This window comes from Giraffa tippelskirchi, chromosome 3 (genome assembly GCF_054371585.1).
Source record: "Giraffa tippelskirchi isolate mGirTip1 chromosome 3, T2T-mGirTip1v1.2.pri, whole genome shotgun sequence".
Taxonomy (NCBI): Eukaryota; Metazoa; Chordata; class Mammalia; order Artiodactyla; family Giraffidae; genus Giraffa; species Giraffa tippelskirchi.
Genome location: NC_137277.1, coordinates 87,445,065 through 87,470,677, shown reverse-complemented (window position 1 = coordinate 87,470,677; position 25,613 = coordinate 87,445,065). Strand labels below are relative to the sequence as shown.

General features: G+C 38.1%; 1 protein-coding gene across 2 annotated transcripts in view; it reads right to left on the bottom strand.

The window, feature by feature from the left end:
* Positions 1-25,613, bottom strand: part of TLK1 (tousled like kinase 1) — a 179,858-nt gene that overhangs the window by 138,996 nt on the left and 15,249 nt on the right. The window lies entirely within an intron of this gene.

Here is a 25,613-nt window from a genome sequence, read left to right as displayed (position 1 = left end):
TGAACATTATTTTCATGGCTACCTAACATTCCATTAAAAGGATGTACATTAATGTTTAATTATCCTATTATTGATGACTCAAGTGGTTTCTAATATTTTGCTATTAAAAATAGTGCTACAACAAACACCATCCTACCTAAAATGTTTGTTTGAACATAGGGTTATTTCCTTAAAACAATGACTCCTAAAGCGTGATAGGAAAGACAATTGTAAATATTTATTCTCTCTCTCCAGACTCACCCCAGCTATCTCCACGCAGAGTCAATAAGTAACTATGCAGAAAAAGGTTAACACAGACGACCTGAGGATGCTATCTTGAAAAGGCCTGCCAGCAAAAGAAACTCTCACCTTTCTTTAACTATTAAGGGTGGCTCACAGTGCTGAAATTATACAGTGTACTATAGCTAGGAAGAAGATGCCCCAGTAAAAACTTCTGAGTGCAGAGTAGTCTCCAGCGGACTTTCCTGGACAGACACATTGCACACAGGTTGCTCAAATTTCACTGCTGGGGGAAGTGTATTCACTCCCTGCACCGTTTCTTGTGAAGGAGAGAACACAGGAAAGCCTAAATATGGATCCCAACAGGCTCTACCTATGCTTTTTTCCCTTATGATCCAGCTGTTCATCTTTACTATGTCACCATAATATATTTCAACTATGAATACAACTATAGTGTAAGCCTACTAGTCTTTCTATCAAAACTGACACAGCATCTGAAGCCCAAAGACAACTCCAAGACAGGCTGAAAGAACACCTGGTCACTAGTGAGGCCCCATGTTCATAGCTCTAGGCAAGAACCAGCAATTGTCCTACTTTTTGAGGTTATGGAGAACCCTCTACGTAAGGTAACGTTCCATATCTCCTCCCATGCCAAGACACATTAAATGCTTCTAAGTTCTGAAACTCCTTGGCAGACAAGTCATTCTGAGTCTGCAGCTGTATCAAAGAGCAGGCTATTATCCTCCTCTCACAAGAATATAGCTCCAGAAGAATAGCAACTGTGAAGGGGGAGCTGAACAGATTTGTTCTCTGAAATATCCAGATCTATTAAAGAATGACCAACACATAGAAGACTCTCAGTAAGTATTTGCTGAATGAATAAACGAATATTCTCGTTATGCTATTACAAAATCCTCAAATTCAAAAAACCTGGTCAACAAAACATAACTAACTTCATATCTCGGTTCCACCACCTAATAATTCTCAAACTGTTCCCTCATTCATAAAATGAAAGAGCCATCTAACTTGCACTTTGAAGATGAATGTAATACTATGTACAGATAAGCTCCTTATAGCACAGAACAGACAAATGACTTGACAGATTATATTTAGAAAAGCAAGGAACTATAATTTCCTAGAGATAAATGGGTTGTTCAGCCGTGTCTGACTCTTTGCAACCCCATGGACTGCAACACGCCAGGCTTTCTTGTCTTTCAACAATTCCCAGAGCTTGCTCAAACTCATGTCCATTGAGTCAGCGATGCCACCAACCATCTCATCCTCGGTCCTCCCCTTCTCCTCCTTTCTTCAATCTTTCCCAGCTTCAAGGTCTTTTCTAATGAGTCGGCTCTTTGCATCAGGGAACCAAAGTATTGCAGCTTCAGCATCATTCCTTCCAATGACTATTCAGGACTGATTTCCTTTAGGAGTGACTGGTTTGATCTCCATGCTGTCCAAGGGACTTTCAAGAGTCTTTTCCAACACCACAGTTCAAAAGCATCAATTTTTATGCACTCAGCCTTCTTTATGGTCCAATTCCTATATCCATATAGGACTACTAGAAAAACAATAGCTTTGACTAGATGGACCTTTGTCTGTAAAGTAATGTCTCCGCTTTTTAATATGCTGTATAAGTTGGTCATAACTTGGCGTCCAAGGAGCAAGCGTCTTTTACTTTCATGGCTGCAGTCACCAAATGCAGTGATTTTTGGAGCATAAGAAAATAAACTGTCACTGTTTCCACTGTTTCCCATCTGTTTGGCATGAAGTGATGAGACCTGATGCTATGGTCTTCATTTTTTGAATTTTGAGTTTTAAGCCAGCTTTTCCATTTTCCTCTTCATCACAAAGCTCTTTAGATCCTCTTCACTTTCTGCCATGAGGGTGGTGTCATCTACCTATCTGCTGCTGCTGTTGCTGCGAAGTTGTGTCCAACTCTGTGCAACACCACAGATGGCAAAACACCAGGCTCCCCCGTCCCTGGGATTCTCCAGACAAGAACACTGGAGAGGGTTGCCATTTCCGTCTCCAATGCATGAAAGTGAAAAGTGAAAGTGAAGTCTCTCAGTCGTGTCTGACTCTTCATGACCCCATGGACCGCAGCCCACCAGACTCCTCCATCCATGGGATTTTCCATGCAAGAGTACTGGAGTGGGTGGCCATTTCCTTCTCCCTGCCTATCTGAGGTTATTGCTATTTCTCCAGGCAATCTTGATTCCAGCTTGGGCTTCATCCACCCCGGCATTTCACATGATGTACTCTGCATATCAGTTAAGCAAACACGGTGACAATATACAGCCTTGACATACTCCTTTCCGTATCTGGAACCAGCCTGCTGTTCCATGTCCAGTTCTAACTGTTGCTTCCTGAAATCTGAATACAGATTTCTTAAGAATAAGGTCAGGTGGTCTGGTATTCCCATCTCTCAGAATTTTCCACAGTTTATTGTGATCCACACACTCAAAGGCTTTGGCATAGTCAATAAAGCAGAAATTGATATGTTTCTGGAACCCTCTTGCGTTTTCGATGATCCAGTGGATGTTGGCAATTTGATCTCTGGTTCCTCTGCCTTTCTAAAACCAGCTTGAACATCTGGAAGTTCATGATTCATGTATTTTTGAAGCCTGGCTTGGAGAATTTTGAGCATTACTTTACTAGCATGTGAGATGAGTGCAAGTGTGCGGTAGTTGGAGCATTCTTTGGCATTGTCTTTCTTTGGGATTGGAATGAAAACTGACCTTTTCCAGTCCTGTGGCCACTGCTGAGTTTTCCAAATTTGCTGGCATATTGAGTGCAGCACTTTCACAGCATCATCTTTTAGGATTTGAAATAGCTCAACTGGAACTCCATCACCCTCCACTAGCTTTGTTCGTAGTGATGCTTAATAAGGCCCACTTCACATTCCAGGATATCTGGCTCTAGGTGAGTGATCACACCATCGTGATTATCTGAGTCGTGAAGATCCTTTTTGTACAGTTCTTCTGTGTATTCTTGCCACCTCTTCTTAATATCCTCTGCTTCTGTTAGGTCCATACCATTTCTGTCCTTTATTAAGCCCATCGTTGCATGAAATGTTCCCTTGGTGTCTCTAACTTTCTTGAAGAGATCTCTAGTCTTTCCCATTCTATTGTTTTCCTCTATTTCTTTGCACTGATCACTGAGGAAGGCTTTCTAATCTCTCCTAGCTATTCTTTGGAACTCAGCATTCAAATGGGTATATCTTTCCTTTTCTCCTTTGCTTTTTGCGTCTCTTCTTATCACAGCTATTTGTAAGGCCTCCTCAGAGAGCCATTTCACTTTTTTGCATTTCTTTTTCTTGGGGATGGTCTTGCTGCCTTTCTCCTGTACAATGTCACGAACCTCCGTGGATGAACCTCCATAGTTCATCAGGCACTCTGTCTATCAGATTTAGTCCCTTAAATCTATTTGTCACTTCCACTGTATAATCGTTAGGGATTTGATCTAGGTCATACCTGAACGGCCTAGTGGTTTTCCCTACTTTCTTCAATTTAAGTCTGAATTTGGCAATGAGTTCATGATCTGAGCCAGTCAACTCCCATTCTTATTTTTGCTGACTGTATAGAGATTCTCCATCTTTGGCTGCAACGAATATATATATTAAATCTGATTTCAGTGTTGACCATCTGGTGATGCCTACATGTTGAGTCCTCTCCTGTGTTGTTGGAAGAGGGTGTTTGCTATGACCACTGTGTTCTCTTGGCAGAACTCTATTAGCCTTTGCCCTGCTTCATTCTGTACTCCAAAGCCAAATTTGCCTGTTACTCCAGGTGTTTCTTGATTTCCTACTTTTGCATTCCAGTCCCCTATAATGAAAAGGATATCCTTTTTGAGTGTTAGTTCTAGAAGGTCTTGTAGGTCTTCATAGAACCGTTCAACCTCAGCTTCTTCAGCATTTTTGGTCAGGGCATAGACTTGGATTACTATGATATTGAATGGTTTGCCTTGGTAACAAATAGAGATCATTCTGTCATTTTGAGATGTCATCCAAGTACTGCATTTTGGACTCTTTTATTAACTATGATGGCTACGCCATTTCTTCTAAGGGATTCTTGCCCACAGTAGTAGATATAATGGTCATCTGAGTTAAATTCACCCATTCCAGGCCATTTTAGTTCGATGATTCCTAAAATGTTGATGTTCACTCTTGCCATCTCCTGTTCAACCACTTCCAATTTGCCTTGATTCACGGACCTAACATTCCAGGTTCCTATGCAATATTGTTCTTTAATGCATCGGACTTTACTTCCATCACCAGTCACATCCACAGCTGGGTGTTGTTTTTTGCTTTGGCTCTGTCTCTTCATTCTTTCTGGAGTTAGTTCTCCATTGATCTCCAGTAGCATGTTGGGCACCTGCCGACCTGGGGAATTCATCTTTCAGTGTCCTACCTTTTTGCCTTCTCATACTGTTCATGGGGTTCTCAAGGCAAGAATACTGAAGTGGTTTGCCATTCCCTTCTCCAGTGGACCACATTTTGTCAGAACTCTCCACCATGACCCGTCAGTCTTGGTGGCCCTACATGGCATGGCTCATAGTTTCACTGAGTTAGACAAGGCTGTGGTCCACGTGATCAGATTGGTTAGTTTTCTGTGATTGTGGTTTTCATTCTGTCTGCCCTACGATGGAGAAGGATAAGAGGCTTATGGAAGCTTCCTGATGGGAGAGTCTGACTTAGGAGGAAACTGGGTCTTGTTCTGATGGGTGGGGCCATGCTCTGTAAATCTATTCCAATTTTCTGTTGATGGGTGGGGTTGTGTTCCCTCCCTGTTGTTTGACATAAGGCCAAATTATGGTGAAGGTAATGAAAATAATGGTGACCTCTTTCAAAAGGTCCCATACAGTCACTGCTGCACTCAGTGTCCCCAAACCTGCACCAGGCCACCGCCAACCCACATCTCCGCCAGAGACTCCTGGACATGCATAAGTCTGGGTCGATCTCTTGTGGGGTCACTGCTCCTTTCTCCTGGGTCCTGGTGCACACAAGGTTTTGTTTGTGCCCTCCAAGAGTCTGTTTCCCCAGACCTGTGTAAGTTCTGGCAGCTCTATGGTGGGGTTAATGGTGACCTCCTCTAAGAGGACTTATGCCACACCCAGGTCTACTGCACCCAGAACCCCTGCCCTGCAGCAGTCCACTGCTGACCTGTACCTCTGCAGCAGACACTCAAATACAGTTCTGGATCAGTCTCTATGGGGTTTCTGGGTCCTGGTGTGCACAAGGCTTGTTTGAGCCCCCTGAGCGTTTCTGGCAGGCACAGTGTTTGATTCTAAATGCAATTTCACCCTTGCTATGGTCTTGCCGGGGCTTCTCCTTTGTCTTTGGATGTGGGGTAACTTTTTTTGGTGGGATCCAACATTCTCCTGTTGACAGTTGTTCAGCAGCGAGTTGTATTTTGAAGTTCTTGCAGGAGAAGATGAGCACATATCCTTCTACTCTGCCATCTTGGATTCAAAGTTATTTTTATTTTGTACAAATTTAGAAAGGTATCCTTAAATAATAGTTAAAATATGCAATAAAACTGCTCAGAACTTAATAAATGAAGTTTGCATCAACTTTATCACTTTCTTGCTATAAGCAAGTTCAGTGGGGTATGGGTGGAGATTGTCATTAACCATGTTAACTATAATAATAACTAAAATGTTTCAAACATCAAATTTTTGACAGTTTTCTCTACACCCAAATATCTATGTTTTAGTTGGTAACTTATTTATAGAAAACTTAAGACAACAACATCTGGGAATTCCCTGGTGGTGTGGTGGTTGAGGACTCAATGCCCAAGTTCAATCCCTGGTCAGGTAACTAAGATCCCGCAAGCCACAGGACACAGCCAAAAAAAATTGTTAAAACTTAAAATACTTAAGAGGCTTCCCTAGTGGCTCAGATGGTAAAGAATATGCCTGCAATACAGGAGACCTGGGTTCAATCCCTGGCTTGAGAAGATCCCCGCAAGAAAGGAATAACTACCCTCTCTAGTATTCTTGCCTGGAGAATTCCATGGACAGAAGAGGCTGGTAGGCTAGAGCCCACAGGGTTGCAAAGAGTTGGACATGACTGAATGGACTTAAAACAACATACTTAATGTATTTATTTTGGATTCAGCAAATAAAGAGTAAGTAACTACTAAAAATTGATTCCAGCAAGGAGACCATCATACTATGGCATACAGATCTAAAAAAATCTCTATTTCAAATCTTCAAATTTCAGACATCAGTGTTTTGGGAACAAACTGAAATATTGTACACCTACTTAAAAATCCTGATCATTTTTTCCCTCTGCTGTTGCCTAATGTAAAAAACTAAATGAGACAATGCACATAAATGCAAGTAATTTTTACTTACGAACTACACAATCCTTGTAGTTAATAAATACCATAGTAAAAGCAAACTTTTGCAGTAACAAGATAAAATAAAGGGTCGATAGTATGCAAGAAATGACCTCAGCTAATTAACTTTGCTCTCCCCTAAAAAGACACACTGATCTAAATTTTATGACCAAACAATTCAAAATGTCATTCTTTACAATAAATTTTAAGAAACTTGAGCAATTCTTAAAACATATTACAAAGAGAAAATGTGATAAAAACATGTGCCAAACTGCTTATATTCTTGGTAATTAAACATATACAAAATAACGTGGAATTCCAGGTTAATAAACCTAATACTTTTAAAATATACTAAAACTAGAGCAGTGATGGTCCACTAAACTGGTTCACATATGTTGCTGATGGTACTGTAAACAGGTACAACTCTTATAATACAGTAACATACAGAAAGAAATTCATATTTTTTTTACTAAATAACTTGAACTAAGTACAATACATCAGGCCTAAAAAGCATCTTAAGCATTGTATTTAACAACTCTAGAAGTCTGTTTCTGAGGCCAAAACAGTTCTTTATAATAAGCTGTTGCTCACTGCTTATAATGTAATAATCTAAAAGCAAAGCAACAAAACAAAGGCATGTGTCACATTTTTTACCTATAGTGAAAAGAACTGAAAACAGAGAACTGAGAAAACAGCCGACTTTAAAGGAACAGCAAGTACACCCATCAACAAAATGAGCCAAGACTGGTTTGAGATGGCAGAGTAGTAGAAGGACATGTACTCATCTTCCCCTGCCAGAGCACCAAAATCGCAACTGGGTGGTGAACAACCATCAACAGGAAGACACTGAAACCCACCAAAAGAAGATACCCCACATCCAAGGAAAAAGAAGAAGCCACAGTGAGACAGTAGGAGGGGCAGAATTATGATAAAATCAAATCCTACACCCACTGGGTGTGCGACTCACAAAGTGGAGAACAATACCAAAGAAGTTCTCACACTGTTGTGAAGCTTCTAGGCCCCACATCAGGCTCCCTGGCCCACCAAAACAAGACCCACTTTTCCCAACAGCCAATCCCTCCCATTAGGAAGCTTGCACAAGTCTCTTATCCTCATCCACCAGAGGACAGACAGAAGAAATAAGAACTACAATCCTATCAGCCTCCAGAATTAATACCACAATCACAGAAGGCTACTCAAAATGAAAAGAAAGGATTATGTCCCAAATGAAGGGGCAAGATAAATTTCCAGCAAAACAACTAAATCAAGTGGAGATAGGCAACCTCCCCAAAAATGAATTCAGGATAATGATAGTGAACATGAGTGAAGTTCTTGGAAAAAAAACGGAGAAAAAGATTTAGAAGATGCAAGAAATGTTTTTCTATTTTATTGACTATGCCAAAGACTTAGACTGTGTGGATCACAACAAACTGGAAAATTCTGAAAGAGATGGGAATATCAGACCACCTGACCTTACTCTTAAGAAATCTGTATGCAGGTCAGGAAGCAACAGTTAGAACTGGACATGGAACAACAGACTGGTTCCAAATAGGGAAAGTAGTACGTCAAGGGTGTATATTGTCACCCTGCTTATTTAACTTATATGCAGAGTACATCATGAGAAATGCTGGGCTAGAAGAAACACAAGCTGGAATCAAGATTGCTGGGAGAAATATCAATAACCTCAGATATGCAAATTACACCACCCTTATGGCAAGAAAGAACAACTAAACAGCTTCTTGCTGAAAGTGAAAGAGGAGAGTGAAAAAGTTCGCTTAAAGCTCAACATTCAGAAAACTAAGATCATGGCATCTGGTCCCATCACTTCATGGGAAATAGATGGGAAAACAGTGGAAACAGTGACAGACTTTATTTGGGGGGCTCCAAAAGCACTGGAGATGGTGACTGCAGCCATAAAATTAAAAGACGTTTGCTCCTTGCTAGAAAAGCTATCACCAACCTAGACAGCATGTTAAAAAGCAGAGACATTAATTTGCCAACAAAGGTCTGTATAGTTAAAGCTATGGCTTTTCCAGTAGTCATTTATGGATATGAGAGTTAGACTATAAAGAAAGCTGAGAACCAAAGAATTGATGCTGAGCACCAAAGAACTGTGGTGCTGGAGAAGACTCTTGAGTCCCTTGGACTGCAAGGAGATCCACCAGCCCATCCTAAAGGAAATCAGTCCTGAATATTCATTGGAAGGACTGGTGCTGAAGCTGAAACTCCAATACTTTGGCCACCTGATGGGAAGAACCGACTCACTGGAAAAGACCCTGATGCTGGGAAAGATTTTAGGCAGGAGGAGAAGGGGACAACAGAGGATGAGATGGTTGGATGGCATCACCGACACGATGGACCTCAGTTTGAGTAGGCTCGAGGAGTTGATGATGGACAGGGAAGCCTGGCGTGCTGTATTCCATGGGGTTGCAAAGAGTTGGACACAACTGAGAGACTGAATTGACTGAAACAATTAACAAAATGGTAATAGATCAATTTACCTTAAAAGTAAATGGATTAAATACACCAACCAAAAGACACAGACTGGCTGGGTAGATACAAAAACAAGACCATATATATGTTGTCTTGGGCTTTTCTGCTGGCTCAGCCAATAAAGAATTTGCCCCAACACAGGAGACCTGGGTTCAGTCCCTGGGTTGGGAAGATCCCCTGAAGTAAGAAATGGCAACCCACTCCAGTATTCTGCCTGGAGAATCCCATGGACAGAGGAGCCTGGCAGGCTACAGTCCATGGGGTTACAAAGAGTCAGACATGACTGAGCGATGTAGCACAGCACACATGTACATGTTGTCTACAGGATACACACTTCATACCTATGGACACTTACAGACTGAAAGTAAGGGGATAGGAGAAAGTATTTCACACAAATGGAAATCATAAAAAAACTGGAGTAGCAATACTCATATCAGAAAAAAAATCGACTTTAAAACAAAGACTTATTAAGATTCAAAGGACACTACATAATGATCAAGGGTTCAATCCAAGAAGATATAACAATTATAAGTATATATGCACCCAACATAGAAGCGCCTCAAATACTAAAAAACATAAAAAGAGAAGTTGACAGTCACACAATAATAAACAATCACACAATAATTAAACACTTTAATACCCCACTTTTATCAATGGACATATCATCCAGACAGAAAACCAATAAGGAAACGTACACCTTAAATAACATTTTAGACGTAATTAATACTTATAGAGCATTCCATCCAAAAGCAGCTGACTATACATTTTCCTCAAGTGCACATGAAACATTCTCCAGGACTCACCACAAGCTGGGTGACAAAAGCAAGCCTGGTAAATTTAAGAACACAGATATCATATCAAGCATTTTTTCTGATCACATCGGTATGGGTTTAGAATTAAACTGGAATAAAAAAACTCTAAAACACAAACATGTGGTGGCTAAACAACATGCTACTAAACAATCAGTGGATCACTGAAGAAGTTAAAAAATATCTAGAGACAAATGAAAGCACAACAGTCCAAAACGTATGGGATGCAGCAAAGGCACTTCTAAGATGGAAGTTTATATCAATACAATCTTACCTCAAGAGATAACAAAAATCTCAAATGAACAACCTAACCTTACACCTAAAACTAGAAAAGAAGAACAAACAAAACCTGAAGTTAATAGAAAAAAGGAAATCATAAAGATCAGAGCAGACATAAATGAAATAGAGACCAAGAAAATAATCACCAAGATCCATGAAACTAAAAGGTTCTTTGAAAAGATAAACAAGATTGATAAACCTGTAGCCAGACTCATCAAGAAACAAAGAGAACTAAAATCAGTAAAATTAGAAATGAAAAAGGAGAAGTTACAACCGACTCCACAGAAATACCAAGAACCATACGAGACCACTATGAACAACTGTATGCCAATAAAATGGACAACCTGGAAGAACCGGACAAATTCTTAGAAAGATATAGTCTCACTAGAATGAACCAGGAAGAAATAGGAAATGTGAACAGACCAATCACAAGCATGAAATTGAAACCATGATTAAAAACCTCCCAACAAACAGAAGTCCAGGACCTGATGGCTTCACAGGCAAATTTTATTAAACACTTAGAAAAAAGTTAACTCTTATCCTTCTGAAACTGTTCCAAAAAGTCACAGAGGAAGGAAAACTTCCCAACTTATCTTATGAGGCCACCATTATGCTGATACCAAAATCAGACAAAGATACCACAAAAAAATTACAGCCCGTATCACTGATGAACATAGATGCAAAAATCCTCAACAAAATACTAGTAATCCATATCCAACAATATGTTAAAAAGATCATACACTGTGATTAACTGGGATTCATCCCAGGGAATCAAGGATTTTTCAACATCTGCAAATTAATGTGATATATCATATCAACAAACTGAAGAATGAAAACCATATGATCATCTCAATACATGCAGAAAAGACTTTTGACAAAATTCAGCACCCATTTATGATAAAAACTCTCCAGAAAGTGGGCAAAGAGGGTACATACCTCAACATAAGAAAGGTCATATATGATAAACCTATAACTAGCATCATACTCAATGGAGAAAAGCTGAAAGCAAGCCCTGTAAGATCAGCAACAAGACAAGGGTGCCCACTCTCACCACTTTTATTCAACATAGTTTTTGAAGTCCTAGTTAGAGCAATCAGACATGAAAAAGAAGTAAAGGGAATTCAAATTGGAAAGAAGTTGTTAAACTGTCATTGCAGATGACACAATACTACACATGGAGGATCCTCAAAATGCTGTCAGGAAACTGCTAGAACTCATCAATGAATTTGGTAAAGTTGCAAGTTACAAAATTAATACACATTAGTCTGTTGCATTCCTATACACTAACAACGAAAGATCAGAAAGAGAAATTCAAGAAGCAATTCCACTTACCACTGCATCAAAAAGAATAAAATACCTAGGAATAAATCTATCTAAGGAGACAAAAGACCTGTATTCCAGAAACTATAATATGCTGATGAAAGTAATCAAAGAAGACATAAACAGATGGAAAGATATACCATATTCATGGATTGGAAGAATCAATAGTGTCAAAATGACTATACTACCCAAGGAAATCTACAGATTCTATGCAGTCCCTATCAAATTGCCAATGGTGTTTTTCATAGAATTAGGACAAAAAAACCTCAAAATTTGAATGGGGACACAAAAGACCCCAAATAGTCAAAGCGTCATGAAAAAGAAAAATGGAGCTAGAGGAATCAGGCTCCCCAACTTCAGATTATACTACAATGCTACAGCCATCAAAACAGTATGGTACTGGCACAAAAACAGAAATATAGATCAATAGAACAAGACAGAAAATTCGGAAATAAGTCCATGTACCAACAGTCAATTAATTTATGACAAAGGAGGCAAGACTACACGTCAGAAAGACAGTCTGTTCAACAATTGGTGCTGGGAAAACTGGACAGCCACATGTAAAAAAAAAGAAGTTAGATCATTCCTTAACTCCATACACAAAAATAAGCTGAAAATGGATTAAAGACCTAAATGTTACACCAGACACTACAAAACTCTTAGAAGAAAACACAGGCAAAACACTCTCTGACATATTCCATGCAACATCTTTTTAAATCAATCTCCCAGAATAATGGAAATACAAGCAAAAATAAACAAATGGGACCTACTTGACTTCAAAAGCTTTGCACAGCAAGGAAACAATAAGCTAAATGAAAAAAAACAGGTTGGGAGAAAATATTTGGAAATGATGTGACTGATAAGGGATTAGTCTCCAAAATTTACAAACAGCTTATGACATTTGATAGCATCAAAACAAATAATGCACTCAAAAAAATGAGCAGAAGACCTGAATAAACATTTCTCTAAAGAGGACATACAGATGGCCAATAAGCACAAGATGTTCAACATCACTAGTTATTAGAGAAATGCAAATCAAAACTACAATTAGATATCATCTCACACTGGTCAGAATGGCTAACATCAAAAAATCCACAAACAAATGATGGAGAGGTGTGGAGACAAGGGAACATTGCTGCACTGTCAGTGGGAATGAAACTGGTACAGCCACTATGGAGAACAGGACAGAGGCTCCTTAAAAAACTAAAAATAGAGCTACAGTAGTCCCACTCTTGGGCATACATCCAGAGAAACACATGGCCTGAAAAAGATACATGCACTTCAATGTTCATTGAAACACCGTTTATAACAGCCAAAATATGGAAACAACCTAAATGTCCATGGACAGAAGAGTGGAAAAGAAAGATGTAGTATGTATGTGTATGTATGTGTGTGCGTGTGTATATATGATATATGATGGAATATTACTCAGCCATTAAAAAGAATGAAATAAGGCTATTTGCAACAACATGGATGGACCTAGGTAGTGTCATACCGAGTGAAGTAAATCAGACAGAGATGGAGAAATATCATATGACACCCCTTGTATGTGGAATCTAAAAAAAAAAAAAATGATACAAATGAATGAACTTACAAAACAGAGACTCACAGGCTTAGAAAATGAACTCATTATTGCCAGGGGGAAGGAATAGTTAAGGACTTCGGGAAGGTCATATACACACTGCTATATTTAAAATGGATAACCAACAAAAACCTACTGTATAGCACACAGAACTCTGCTCAATGTTATGTGCCAGCCTGGATGGGAGGAGGATTTGGGGGAGAATGATACATGTATATGTATGGCTGAGTCCCTTCACTGTTCACCTGAAACTATCACAGCATTGTTAATCAGCTATACACCAATACAAAATGTCTTGGGTGTTAAAAATAAACAAATGAAAATTAAAAAAAAAACAAAAATGACCCTAGTTACTGAATTATGAAAGGTACAATCATTAACTATGACTTCTTAAAACCAGATTCCTAAACCAGACATGACTCCATTTCATCAAATGTAATTCATTAGAAAACAGTATTTTCCAGGATCAAAAAGCTGTGTTTGAGTAATAGGATTATATGCCACATGTTACTTTTGAATTTTATCAACATGTTCCTTGCTAATAATAGGAAAAAAGTAGTACCAGACATTATTTACTCAAATGTACATGCACTATCACTCTTTGACGATTAACAAATTAAGTCAGTAACTATAATGTCTGAAAATTTTCCAAAGGCAAAGAAGGTGAGAGAGTTAATTCTTAGGTAAGTTGATAAGGATTCCAGGGCCCTCAAGGAGGAGAAAGAGTTCTGGGACTCTCCAGGAGGAGAAAGGGGCAAATATTTTTTTCTACACTGCCTTGTCTTAGTTACAAAAAAGTTATTTTCTTAAACTGAGTTGTTATGACAACAATCTTTTAAGACTAACCTTCTTTAAGCCCAGAGCTAATAATTACACAACAAAACAACTCATCTTGCTCAAGGGTATATTTACCTTAAGCTCTGTACTAATGATTATATAACAACAATGTATCTTGCACTGCAAGAGGACATGTTTCTCCTTCTTAACAAGAACCTTCTGACTAATCTTGTTATCTTAAGATGTATGTTGTGGGAGTGGGTCTGGTAAAAGTAAGCCCTTGGTAAGACAGCAAGTGGGGCACTCTCCTTCACACTTCTGATGTCTATGTCAGAAGCTTTCTCTGTCCATTCTCCACTTTAATAAAACTCTGACACACAAAAGCTCTGAGTGATCAAGCCTGGTTGCAAAGCTAAATCTTCTTTTTCGGAGATCATGAATAAGACATCGTTCACCATAAGCTATCAAAGGCTCAGGCTGTTTCTGGGATTAAAAACAACATTGGACATTAAATTATTCTAGTCAGAAACATTACTAACATAAGTCATGAATTCTTATGAATGACAAACATGATTTGTTAGACTTCAATGTCAAATTCACTCTAATCAGCTTTATGATAATTATTTTATGAAAGAAAAGAGCTTATTTAAAAACACTGTAATGCACTAAAATCATTATTTAAATCCAAACGTAACTTACGCTGGTATAATAGTGGTCCCCCCCAAAATGCTTTAAAAATTATAGTGATCTTGAATGCACTAAAAGCAAAAATATTTCTCCTTCTACTTAAACCTACAACTCCAGATGACTGTTTCACAAGCTAAACTCTGTATATAACCGACAGGCAATTTAAACAACAGAAAAGAAGGGAGAGAGGAAAGGATTGAAGAGAGTAAATAAGATTCAAATTTACCCCAAATTCCCAAACCAAATAAAATACTAAAAATAAATGCAAGCAAAAGCTTTCTGGAATACTGTTCAGCCATAAAAAAAAGAATGAAATCATGCCATTTGCAGCAACATGGATGGACCTAGAGACTGTCATACTGAGTGAAATAAATCTGACAGAGAAAAACAAGTATCATGATGTTGCTTACATGTGGAATCTAAAAAAGAAAAGAAAAAAGGTACAAATGAACCTATTTGCAAAACAGAAACAGAGTCACAGATGTACAAAACAAATTTGTAGTTACCAAGGAGGAAAAGAGCTGTAAGAAGGATACAATGGGAGATTGGACTGACATACACACACCACTGTACATAAAAAAAGAGACGTGAAAGTGAAGTTGCTCAGTCACATCTGACTCTTTGCAACCCCAAGAACTATAGCCTGCTAGGCTCCTTCATCCATGGGATTCTCCAGGCAAGAATACTGGAGTGGACTGCCACTTCCTTCTCCAGGGGATCTTCCCAACACATGGGATCGAACCCAGGTATCCACACTGCAGGCAGACTCTACCTTCTAACCCACCATAAAACAGATAACTAACAAGAAACGACTGTATAGCACAGGGAGCTCTACTCAATACACTGTAATGACCTATACAGGACTAAAATCTAGAAGACTGGATATAATTGACTCACTTTGTTTTACAGCAGAAACTAACACAACATTGTAAATCAACTATACTGTAATAAACATTAAACTTATAAAAATTACAGAAAAAAGAACTTTCTATTTCTAGTAATGATGATTAGGTACATGACACCAGTCTTCTGACTGAGGAAACCTGAAAAACTGGACTCAATTTTAAAAAGAAAAGTCTGCTTATAGACATAAGGCAGTAAAGAACATCAGTCCAAAATTCAGGAAAAGACATTCCAGAGAGGTCAGTGTGGCATATAGGCTTTCCTGCCTTTGGAGGCATCTGTTGATTCCAGAATTAGTGACTTAGAGGCTGAGAATCTAAACAAAACTTTGCCAGCATCATTGAGCTTGTTGTTGTTAAGTCACTAAATCATGTCCAACTCTTTGTGACTCCATGGACTGCAGCCTTGCCAGGCTCCTCTATCCATGGGATTTCCCAGGCAAAAACAGTGGAGTGGGTTGCCATTTCTTCTCCAGGGGATTTTTCTGACCCAGAGATCAAACTCACATCTTCTGCACAGGCACGAAGATTCTCTACTACTGAGCCATCAGGAAAGTAGTATCACTGAGCTAGCCAGAGTAAAAATGAAATCCAGAGCCACCTCCAAACTTTGAACTGGTATCCCAATTTCAGAGCAAGAATGAGTGGGATTAAATGAAGTTCAGCTTCTAATCTTAATCCTTACAAGTAGATCAAGAAACCTGAGATTTATAATGCCCCTATATTTGTGCCAAAATTAAATGACTTATAAATCCTCTGTCACAGGAGATTTCCTATCATTCTATTAAAAGGCCCCAAAATGTTTCTATAGTTCCCAATTAAAAAAAGAGAGAGAGAAACCCAAAAAAATAACACATGACTGAAAAGCAAATGAAGCATGACCCAAAGGGATCTAGATAATTAAATTATCAGACACAGACTTTTAAATAACTGTGCTGAAGAGTAAGACAGAACTCTGGCAGACAGTCTGAAACTAGAAAGAAAACCAAACTGACTTCTAGAACTAACAAGCAAAAGAACCTAAACCAACTCAGTTGATGAGCTTGATGCATATTAGATATAGCTTTAGAGAGAATTAATGATGTAGGAAACAGCTCAGAAATACAATTTTAAAAACACACACAGGAATATGATGATGAAAATACAGAAAAGGGCATAAGAAACATAGGACACAAGATAAGAAGGTCTAACACATGCAAACTGGAGTCCCAAAAGAAGAGAAGACGGACAGGAACACTATTTGAAGCGATATGGGATGAGGATTTTACAAAACATTATGAAAGCCCCTCAATTGTGCTATCCAAGAAAACTTTCAGCAATGATGGAAATGCCATCCACCTGCCAATAAGGCAGCCAATAACTACATGTGGCTACTGAGAACCTGAAATGTGAATAAATGGATTTTTAACTAGTAGTTAATTTTTAACTACTGATAATCAGTTCAACTCATGATAATTAAATAAATAGCCACATATAGCTAGTGGCACTTGATAGTGCAGTCCCAAATCACAGATCTAAGAAGTCATACAAACAACAAGCAGAACAAAAAAGAAGGGTACCTGGATACATCACAGTAACACTGCTTGAAAACCAAAAATAAACCCCCCAAAACCTGAAAGGCAAAGAGACTACAAGCCGGATTACATCAAAGCAGCAATAGGACTGACAGTGATCTCTGAACACAAACAATGGAAACCAGGTCTCAATGGTGTAACACTCAACATGCTAAATGAAAATATTGGATCAGCCAAAAAGCTCCTTTAGGTTTTTAAGTAAAAATAAAAGACATATTTTTCACTTTCACCAAGAGCTTTATTGAACAACATATTTAACAACAGATTTATTCACTGTTTTGTTCTGCTACCTTCTGTCATTTTTGAGACCAGCTTGGTTATGTTAATCACTTTGATGTTTGGGTTCCACATAAGTTAAGGGGGTGGAGGAATGAGAATGTCCTTGACCATATTTGTGCTTGGGATTCTCAACTTAAACATAATGAAAATGTTCTGTTTTTAAAACAAATTATGACAGATGCTGAAAAGTGGAAGCTGTACAATAATGTGGAATGGAAGAGATCTTAATAATAACTTAATAATCCATCTTCCCAAAACTTTTTATCTTTTTGAGCAAAGAACTGTTTCATGTGCCTTTTACAATCATCCATTAAGAAAATTTTGTAAAGACCAAAATGAATGAACATCCAAAGGTGGTAAATATGGTGGATGAAATCAGAACTTCTCAGTCAGCCTGTAACAGATTTTGTCTGGTCATCATCTTGCGTTATCCTGATAGAAGATTATGCATATTCTGTTGACTAATTCCAGACACTTTTTGTTGAGTGCTGCTTTCAGTTGGCCTAATTGGGAGCAGTACTTGTTGGAATTAAACATTTGGTTTTCCTGAAGGAGCTCATAATAGAGGCCTCCCTTCCAATCCTACCATATACACAACACCACCTTCTTTGGATCAAGACCAGTCTTCACTCTTGTTGGTGGTGATTCATTTTGCTTGCCCCACGATCTCTTCCATTCCACATTATTGTATAGCTTCCACTTTTCAGCATCTGTCATAATTTGTTTTAAAAACAGAACATTTTCATTATGTTTAAGTTGAGAATCCCAAGCACAAATATGGTCAAGGACATTCTCATTCCTCCACCCCCTTAACTTATGTGGAACCCAAACATCAAAGTGATTAACATAACCAAGCTGGTGCAAATGGTTTTCAATAGTTGGTTGATTTGAATGTTTTGAGTCTGTTAGCTATTCCAGCGTGCTATAACATTGACTGTTCTCAATTAATGTCCCAACTTGATCACTATCAACTTCAACTGGTCTACTCAATGGAGGAGCATCATCAAGCAAGAAATCTCTAGCACAAAAGTTTGCAAACCGCTTCTGAGGTGCTCGATCAGTCACAGCACCTTCTCCATATACTGCACAAACCTTTTTTTCAGTGTTGCATTTTTACCTTTCTTTAAATATAAAGCATAACATGCCAAAAATGTTCTTTCTTCCATCTTCAATATTAAAAAGGCTACAGAAAAATTCACCAATTTTGACAAGGCTTTTTTAAAAAATGAGTGCTGATATGACAGCTGTTACAAGACAATCTAACAAAATTGCTACTAGAACCATCATACAGCAAACAACCAAACAAACTTTTTGGCCAAACCAATTAACTCCCTACCTAGATTCCCCATGTCCAACCAAAAATAAAAAACCAAAAACACTTTCAAGAATAAACATGGAAAAAAGACATTATCAGACAAGCTGCTGCTGCTGCTGCTGCTGCTAAGTCGCCTCAGTCGTGTCCGACTCTGTGCGACCCCATAGACAGCAGCCCACCAGGCTCCGCCATCCCTGGGATTCTCCAGGCAAGAATACTGGAGTGGGTTGCCATTTCCTTCTCCAGTGCATGAAAGGGAAAAGTGAAAGTGAAGTCGCTCAGTCATGTCCGACTCTTAGCGACCCCATGGACTGTAGCCTACCAGGCTCCTCTGTCCATGGGATTTTCCAGGCAAGAGTACTGGAGTGGGGTGCCATTGCCTTCTCCGATCAGACAAGCAATCCCAAACAATTCCTCACCAGATAGACTCCAAAATTATAAAAGAGTATTCTTTAGGAAAATAGAAAATCAACTCAATTAAAAAAAAAAGTAAACACATAGAAAATAAAAACTCGACATAACTATATAAAACACTAATATCTTTTGGGTGCTCAGAAGCGTACATAAAACTAAACTACAGAGTAATAAACAGCATATAATCCATGAGCGGGAGAGGCACAGTTGATATCTTCTGAAGTTGCTATGATGATGAAGAAAAAATGTACTGAGATATACTATACTTTAACAAATCAAGAAAGCATTTCAATTTCTAGGACAACCAGTTAAATACATAAAACTACCAAGAACCAACCAACCAATAAACAAACAAAGAAAAACAGAATAGGATATTATTAAGCCATTTGTGGAAGATAACTTTGCCCTTTCAATGCATGGAGCATGAATCTGATCCTTGGTCAAGGAAGTAATATCTCACAGTGACATGGCCAAAATATTCATCTTCATCATCATCCAAAGGAAGAAAAAGAGAATGAAAGAAAGTTCAAAGAAACAGTATAGCTAGAAATCACTTATTAGAAATATCTATTTAAACTCAAATATATCAATAAGTATAATGAATGTAAACTTACTAAATGTTCCAATTAAAATATAAACGTGGTCAAATCCATTTTTTAAAAAGAATTTATGCTACTTACAAGAGACTTACAAGTTCTATAACCGAAAGTTGAAAATAAAAGGCTAGAAAAAGGTATACCATGCAAACATTTAACACCTGAAAGCTAACATTATCTGTCGTAACACTAGACTGTTGTTTAGTCGCCAGGTGGACTGTAGCACAGCAGGTTCCTCTGTCCATGGGATTTCCTAGGCAAGGATACTGGACTAGGTTCCCATTTTCTTCTCCAGTGGATCTTACCAACCCAGGGATCAAACCCACGTCTCCTGCATTGGCAGACAGATTTGTTCCCACTGACCCACCAGGGAAACCCCTTAACACTAGATAAAGTACTCTATAAGGCAATATGCATTATTATTATCAGACATTTCATGTTAATGAAAGGTTTGTTTTAGCAGGTAGAAACAAAAATGCCTAATTTTTAAGCACCTATATAACATATAAAGCAAAAATGACAGAAACTACACCAAGAAAGACAAATCTACAATTGCTTTTTGGACATTTTAACAAGCTTTTCTCTAAATAACAGCAAATTTAAAAAGTAATGATAACCGTTTTAAAAAGAAACTAACTGGCTATAACTGACATATATTACATGACATCTAATAACTACAGCCAATTAAAAAAAAAATCTTCACCCTATATAAGGAATATTTACCAAGACAGACTGTATGTCTGCCATAAAGTAAGTCTCAAATTTTAAAGAACTGAAATCTTATAGATTTAGTTGTTACTATGGTGGAGTTAAGATAGAAATTAGTAAGAAAAATACATTTAGAAATACCTCATGTTTAAAAATTAAGTAAGATACTTCTGAATAAACCATAGCCCAGTGAATAAGACTAAAATATGGTTCCATGAAAAGGCATAAACTGGTAAGGTGGCTCAAGAAGAGAGACAAGACACAGATAGTGACTATCTGGAATGAAAAAGAGGACATCACAATAGACTCTAGACAAAGAAAGATCACAAAGGAGTATTATTTACAATTTCATGCAGTCACACTTGAAATTTTACATAAAATGGAGGGATTCCTAGAAGGCACAATTTACCAAAACTGATATGAAAATTAAAATTCTAAAGAACATTATGACATTATAGAAACTGAAGCCATCACTTAAAATTTCACAGAGAAAATTTCAGGCCTAGAAAGCTTCAGTGAATTCTACCAAGTTTTTTTAACAATGCTGTAACACCCTTCTTACATGAATTACTTGAGAAAATGGTAAGAGAAAAGGTATTTCCCAACTCATTTTTATGAAGCCAATGTTACCTTGATATAAAAACCTAACATTTTCAGAAATTAAGATTAAGCCTAAATGAACCCAAGAAAAAAGATAATGGTTTAAGGAAATAAGAAAAATGAGGAACAGTTCTGAAACAAAAAGAAATGAAGAGATTAAAAGGATAAGACAAAGCAACCACTTCATGAGGTAACAGGGATCCAACATTCAGAAAACAAAAGTATTTAAAGAGCACTACCATAACAGAATAAATAGTAAAAACCACAATTCAAGAAAACTTCTTGAAAATTAAAAAAATAAAATAAAACGGCTTACTGAAAGAGCACCATGTACACTTAAGAATTCAGCCCAGAAGGCCAACATCTAATTTTCAAAGGCATTAGTTTATGCCACAAGAAAACAGACTAACATATTCCAGATATTCAAGATAGGAAAATATAAGGTGTCTTATAGTCAGTAAAATTTATTTTTAGCACACTAAAGACACAAACTGTTATCAAAATGCCCCAAATTGGGAAATACACCTGCCAAGAGCTGTTCCAAAATCTAGAGAACAAATTTGTAAGAAGTTATAGACCTATCTCATTCATGAACATAGGTGAAAAATACTCAACAAGGAACAGTAAATTAATCTGTAGAAAAATAAGAGCTCAAAATTAAATTGGGTTTAGTCCAGGAAAACAAGGTTAGTTTAACACTTCAACAGCAATAAAATAATATCCATCACATTAAAAAAAAAAAAAAAAAACCTGGAAAAAAATTAGATTGTCCAAAAAGATGCAGAAAAAGCATCTGATAAAATTTAATGTCCATTTGTGATTTAAACAAACAACAACAACAACAAAAATTAGTAACTAGTACTAGAAAGGAATTTCCTTGATCTGAAAAAGGGCACATCCAAAATATCCATATAATAAATTGTGAAATACTGAAAAATTCTCCCACTTCTAAAATTAGTAACAACACAAGTATTCCCATGATAGCCAATTTATTCAACACCTTACTAGAAGTCATAGTCACTACAAGGCTGGAAAAAACAAATACATATAAGGATTGGAAAAGATGAAATTATCATTCATAGGCCATATGTTTATAGAAAACAAATCTAGCTAAGATAAACTATCAGAATTATAACCAAAGTTGCTGGTTATCAAGTCAAATGCAAAAATTAAACAAAAAATAATAAAGCTAAAATAGGTATCTTATTTACAATAACATCAAAAAGTAAAAATACCTAGAAATGCAACAGTAATTATGCAAGTTTATTACAGAGAAAACTATAAAACATTGTTAAAATGATGGCAGGAATACACTATAGGCATAAGTTATTTTGTTCAGTCACTAACCTGTGTCCCACTGTTTGAAACCCCATGGACTGCAGCACACTAGGCTTCCCTGTCCTTCACTATCTCCTGGAGTTTGCTCAAACTCATGTCCACTGAATCAGTGATCTTATCTAACTATCTCATCCTCTGCCACCCACTTCTCTTGCCTGCACTCTTTTTCCAGCATTAAGGTTTTTCCAGTGAGTCAGCTCTTCACATGAGGTGGCCAAAGTACAGGAGCTTTAGCATCAGTCCTTCCAATGAATACTCAGGACTGATTTCCTTTAGGATTGACTGGTTTGATCTCCATGCTGTCTAAGGGACTCTCAAGAGTCATCTCCAGCACAATTCTAAAGCATTGATTCTTTGGCACTCAGTCTTCTTTATGGTCCAACGCTCACATCCATACATGACTACTAGAAAAACCATAGCTTTGACTATACGAACTTTGGCTGGTAAACTGATGTCTCTGCTTTTTAATACACTGTCTAGGTTTGTCATAGCTTTTCGCCAAGGAGCAAGTGTCGTTTTAATTTCATGGCTGCAGTCACATCTGCAGTGATTTTGGCACCCAAGAAAATAAAACTTGACACTGTTTCCACATTTTCCTCCATCTATTTGCCATGAATGATGGGACTGGATGCCATGATCTTAGTTTTTTGAACAGAGTTTTAAACTAGCTTTTTCACTCTCCTCTCTCACCTTCAATCAAAAGGCTCTTTAATTCCTCTTCATTTTCTGTCATTAGAGTGGTATCGTCTGCATATCTGAGATTGCTGATATTTCTCATAACAATCTTGATTCCAGCTTGTGATTCATCCAGCCTGGCATTTCGCATGATGTACTCTGCATAGAAGTTATGCAGAGTACATACGGTGACAATACACAGTCTAGGCATACTCCTTTTCCAATTTTGAACCTGTCCACTGTTCCATCTCCAGTTCTAACTGCTGCTTCTTGCCCTGCATACAGGTTTCTCAGGAGGTAGGTAAGGTGGTCTGATATGGCCATCTCGTTCAGAATCTTCCAGTTTGTTGAGATCAACACAGTCAAAGGCTCTAGTGTAGTCAATGAAGCAAAAGTAGATGTTTTTCTGGAATTCCCTTGCTTTCTCTATGATCCAACAGATGTTGGCAATTTTATCTCTGGTTCCTCTGCCTTTGCTAAATCCAGCACGTACATCTGGAAGTTCTCGGTTCACATATTGTTGAAGCCAAGCTTGAAGGATTCTGAGTGTTACCTTGCTAGCATGTGAAATGACCACAACTTTATAGTTCTCCGAACATTCTTTGGCACTGCCTTTTGTAACTCTCATTATTGTAAAGATATAATCAATATATTCAGTGTTATCTCAATTAAAGTCCCAACAGATGGGTGTTTGTTGTTTAACTTAGCCAAAAACAGCCAAAGCAATTTTGAAGAAAATCTAAAATAAAGTGTCTACTGCTGTCCTAACAAGTTACTACACACTTATCAGCTTAAAGCATCCATTTATTATCTCCAAGTTCTATGGGTCAGATATCTTGGCACATCACAGCTCAGCTGGTTCTCTCCTTCGAGTTTCACAAGAATGAATCAAGGTATCAGCCAAGCTGTGTCCCCGTCCAGACACTCTAGGAGAGAATGTATTTCCAGGTTCGTTTAGAATGGTCCAGGTTGACAACAATCAGTGCCACGCAGTTGCAGGACAGAGGCCCCCATTTCCTTGCTACCCCTCAAGTGGGGTTTGGTCTCAGTTTCTAGAGACTGCCTACACTCCCTGACTCATGGTCAACCCCTTTCAAAGGCAGAAACAGCAGGTCAAGTCCTTTTCATTGCTTCTGAGTAAATAAATCCCTCTGATCTCTCCTGCCCCTTCTCTTCTGCTTCCCTCTTCTGACTCTTCTATTTTTAAGGGCTTGTCTGATTATACAGGACTCACCCAAATAATCCAAAATAATCTATTTTAAGGTCTGTTGATTAGTAACTTTAATTACACCTGCAAAATCTCTTCACAGCACTTCCTAGATTAGCAGTTAACTGAATAATTGAGACAGAAATGTTGGGAAAATATCTTTAAAATTACACCTATCAAAAAGCAGGAAAAGTATTTTGTTGAATATCAACCTAATTATAAAACTAGAGTAATAAGAAAACATGATACCAGCACACACACAAAAAAAGACAAACATGATATAAAACATTAAGCCTAGACACAGACCTGTTTCTGGGCATAGACACTTGACTTACAAAAAAAGGAAACAGTGTGAAAGAACAATTCTTTTCAGTAAATTGTGCTTGGATATCAGGACAGTCACAGGGAAATGAAATCTACTCCAATCTAACACCACACAGAAAAAAATCAACTTCCAAAGGATTACAGACCTAAATATGAAAAGCATAACAAAAAAGCTTCTGAAAGATAACATAGGAGAGTGAGACTTGAAAACAGTGGCATGATGAGCTAGGTGGACCACTTCTCCAGCAAAACATTACTTTGGCAACAAAAGTCCGTCTAGTCAAAGCTATGGTTTTTTCAGTAGTCATGTATAGATGTGAGAGTTGGACCATAAAGAAAGGTGAGCGCCAAAGAATTGATGCTTTTGAATTGTGGTGTTGGAGAAGGCTCTTAAGAGGCCCTTGGACTGCAAGGAGATCAAACCAGTCCATCCTAAAGGAGATCAGTCATGAATACTTACTGGAAGGACTGATGCTGAAGCTGAAACTCGAATACTTTGGCCACCTGATGTGAAGAACTGACTCACTGGAAAAGACCCTGATGCTGGGAAAGATTGAAGGCGGCAGAAGGGAACGACAGAGGGTAAGATGGTTGGAAAGCATCACAGACTTGATGGACATAAGTTTGAACAAGTTCTGGGAGTTGTTGATGGACAGGCAAGCCTGGCGTGCTGCAGTCTATGGGGTTGCAAAGAGTCGGACATGACTGAGTGACTGAACTGACTGAACTGAACTGGTAGAAGAAAATTTTTAAAGTCAATCATTTAATGTCTCTGAAAATTGTCAATTAAAAAAAAAACATTTATTCAAGAAAACATTAAACAGAGGTGCGAACAGCAAGCATCCATGACATATGAGCCATACATAAACCACTTCCAATTACACCCCACAACTCAGGATAACTCAATGTAACAACTCAGATGTTCTATACCACATAGGTGCTACAGGAGCTCTCACATTCCAGCCTAGGAATGAATTTCACCCTTGGAGGGGAACACAGCTGGCATCTCCCACCTGCCCCACTTCCCCACCTCCATGTTGCAAAAACTCTATGCCAGGCAGGCCTGCATGAGAAGAGTAAAAGAGTCCCTTCACCCAACCAGCCCCCACGTATAAGGCAGAAAAGCTCTTTTTTTGGTGGAGTAAGCCAAAAGTATTAGGTCCCAATTGCTCAC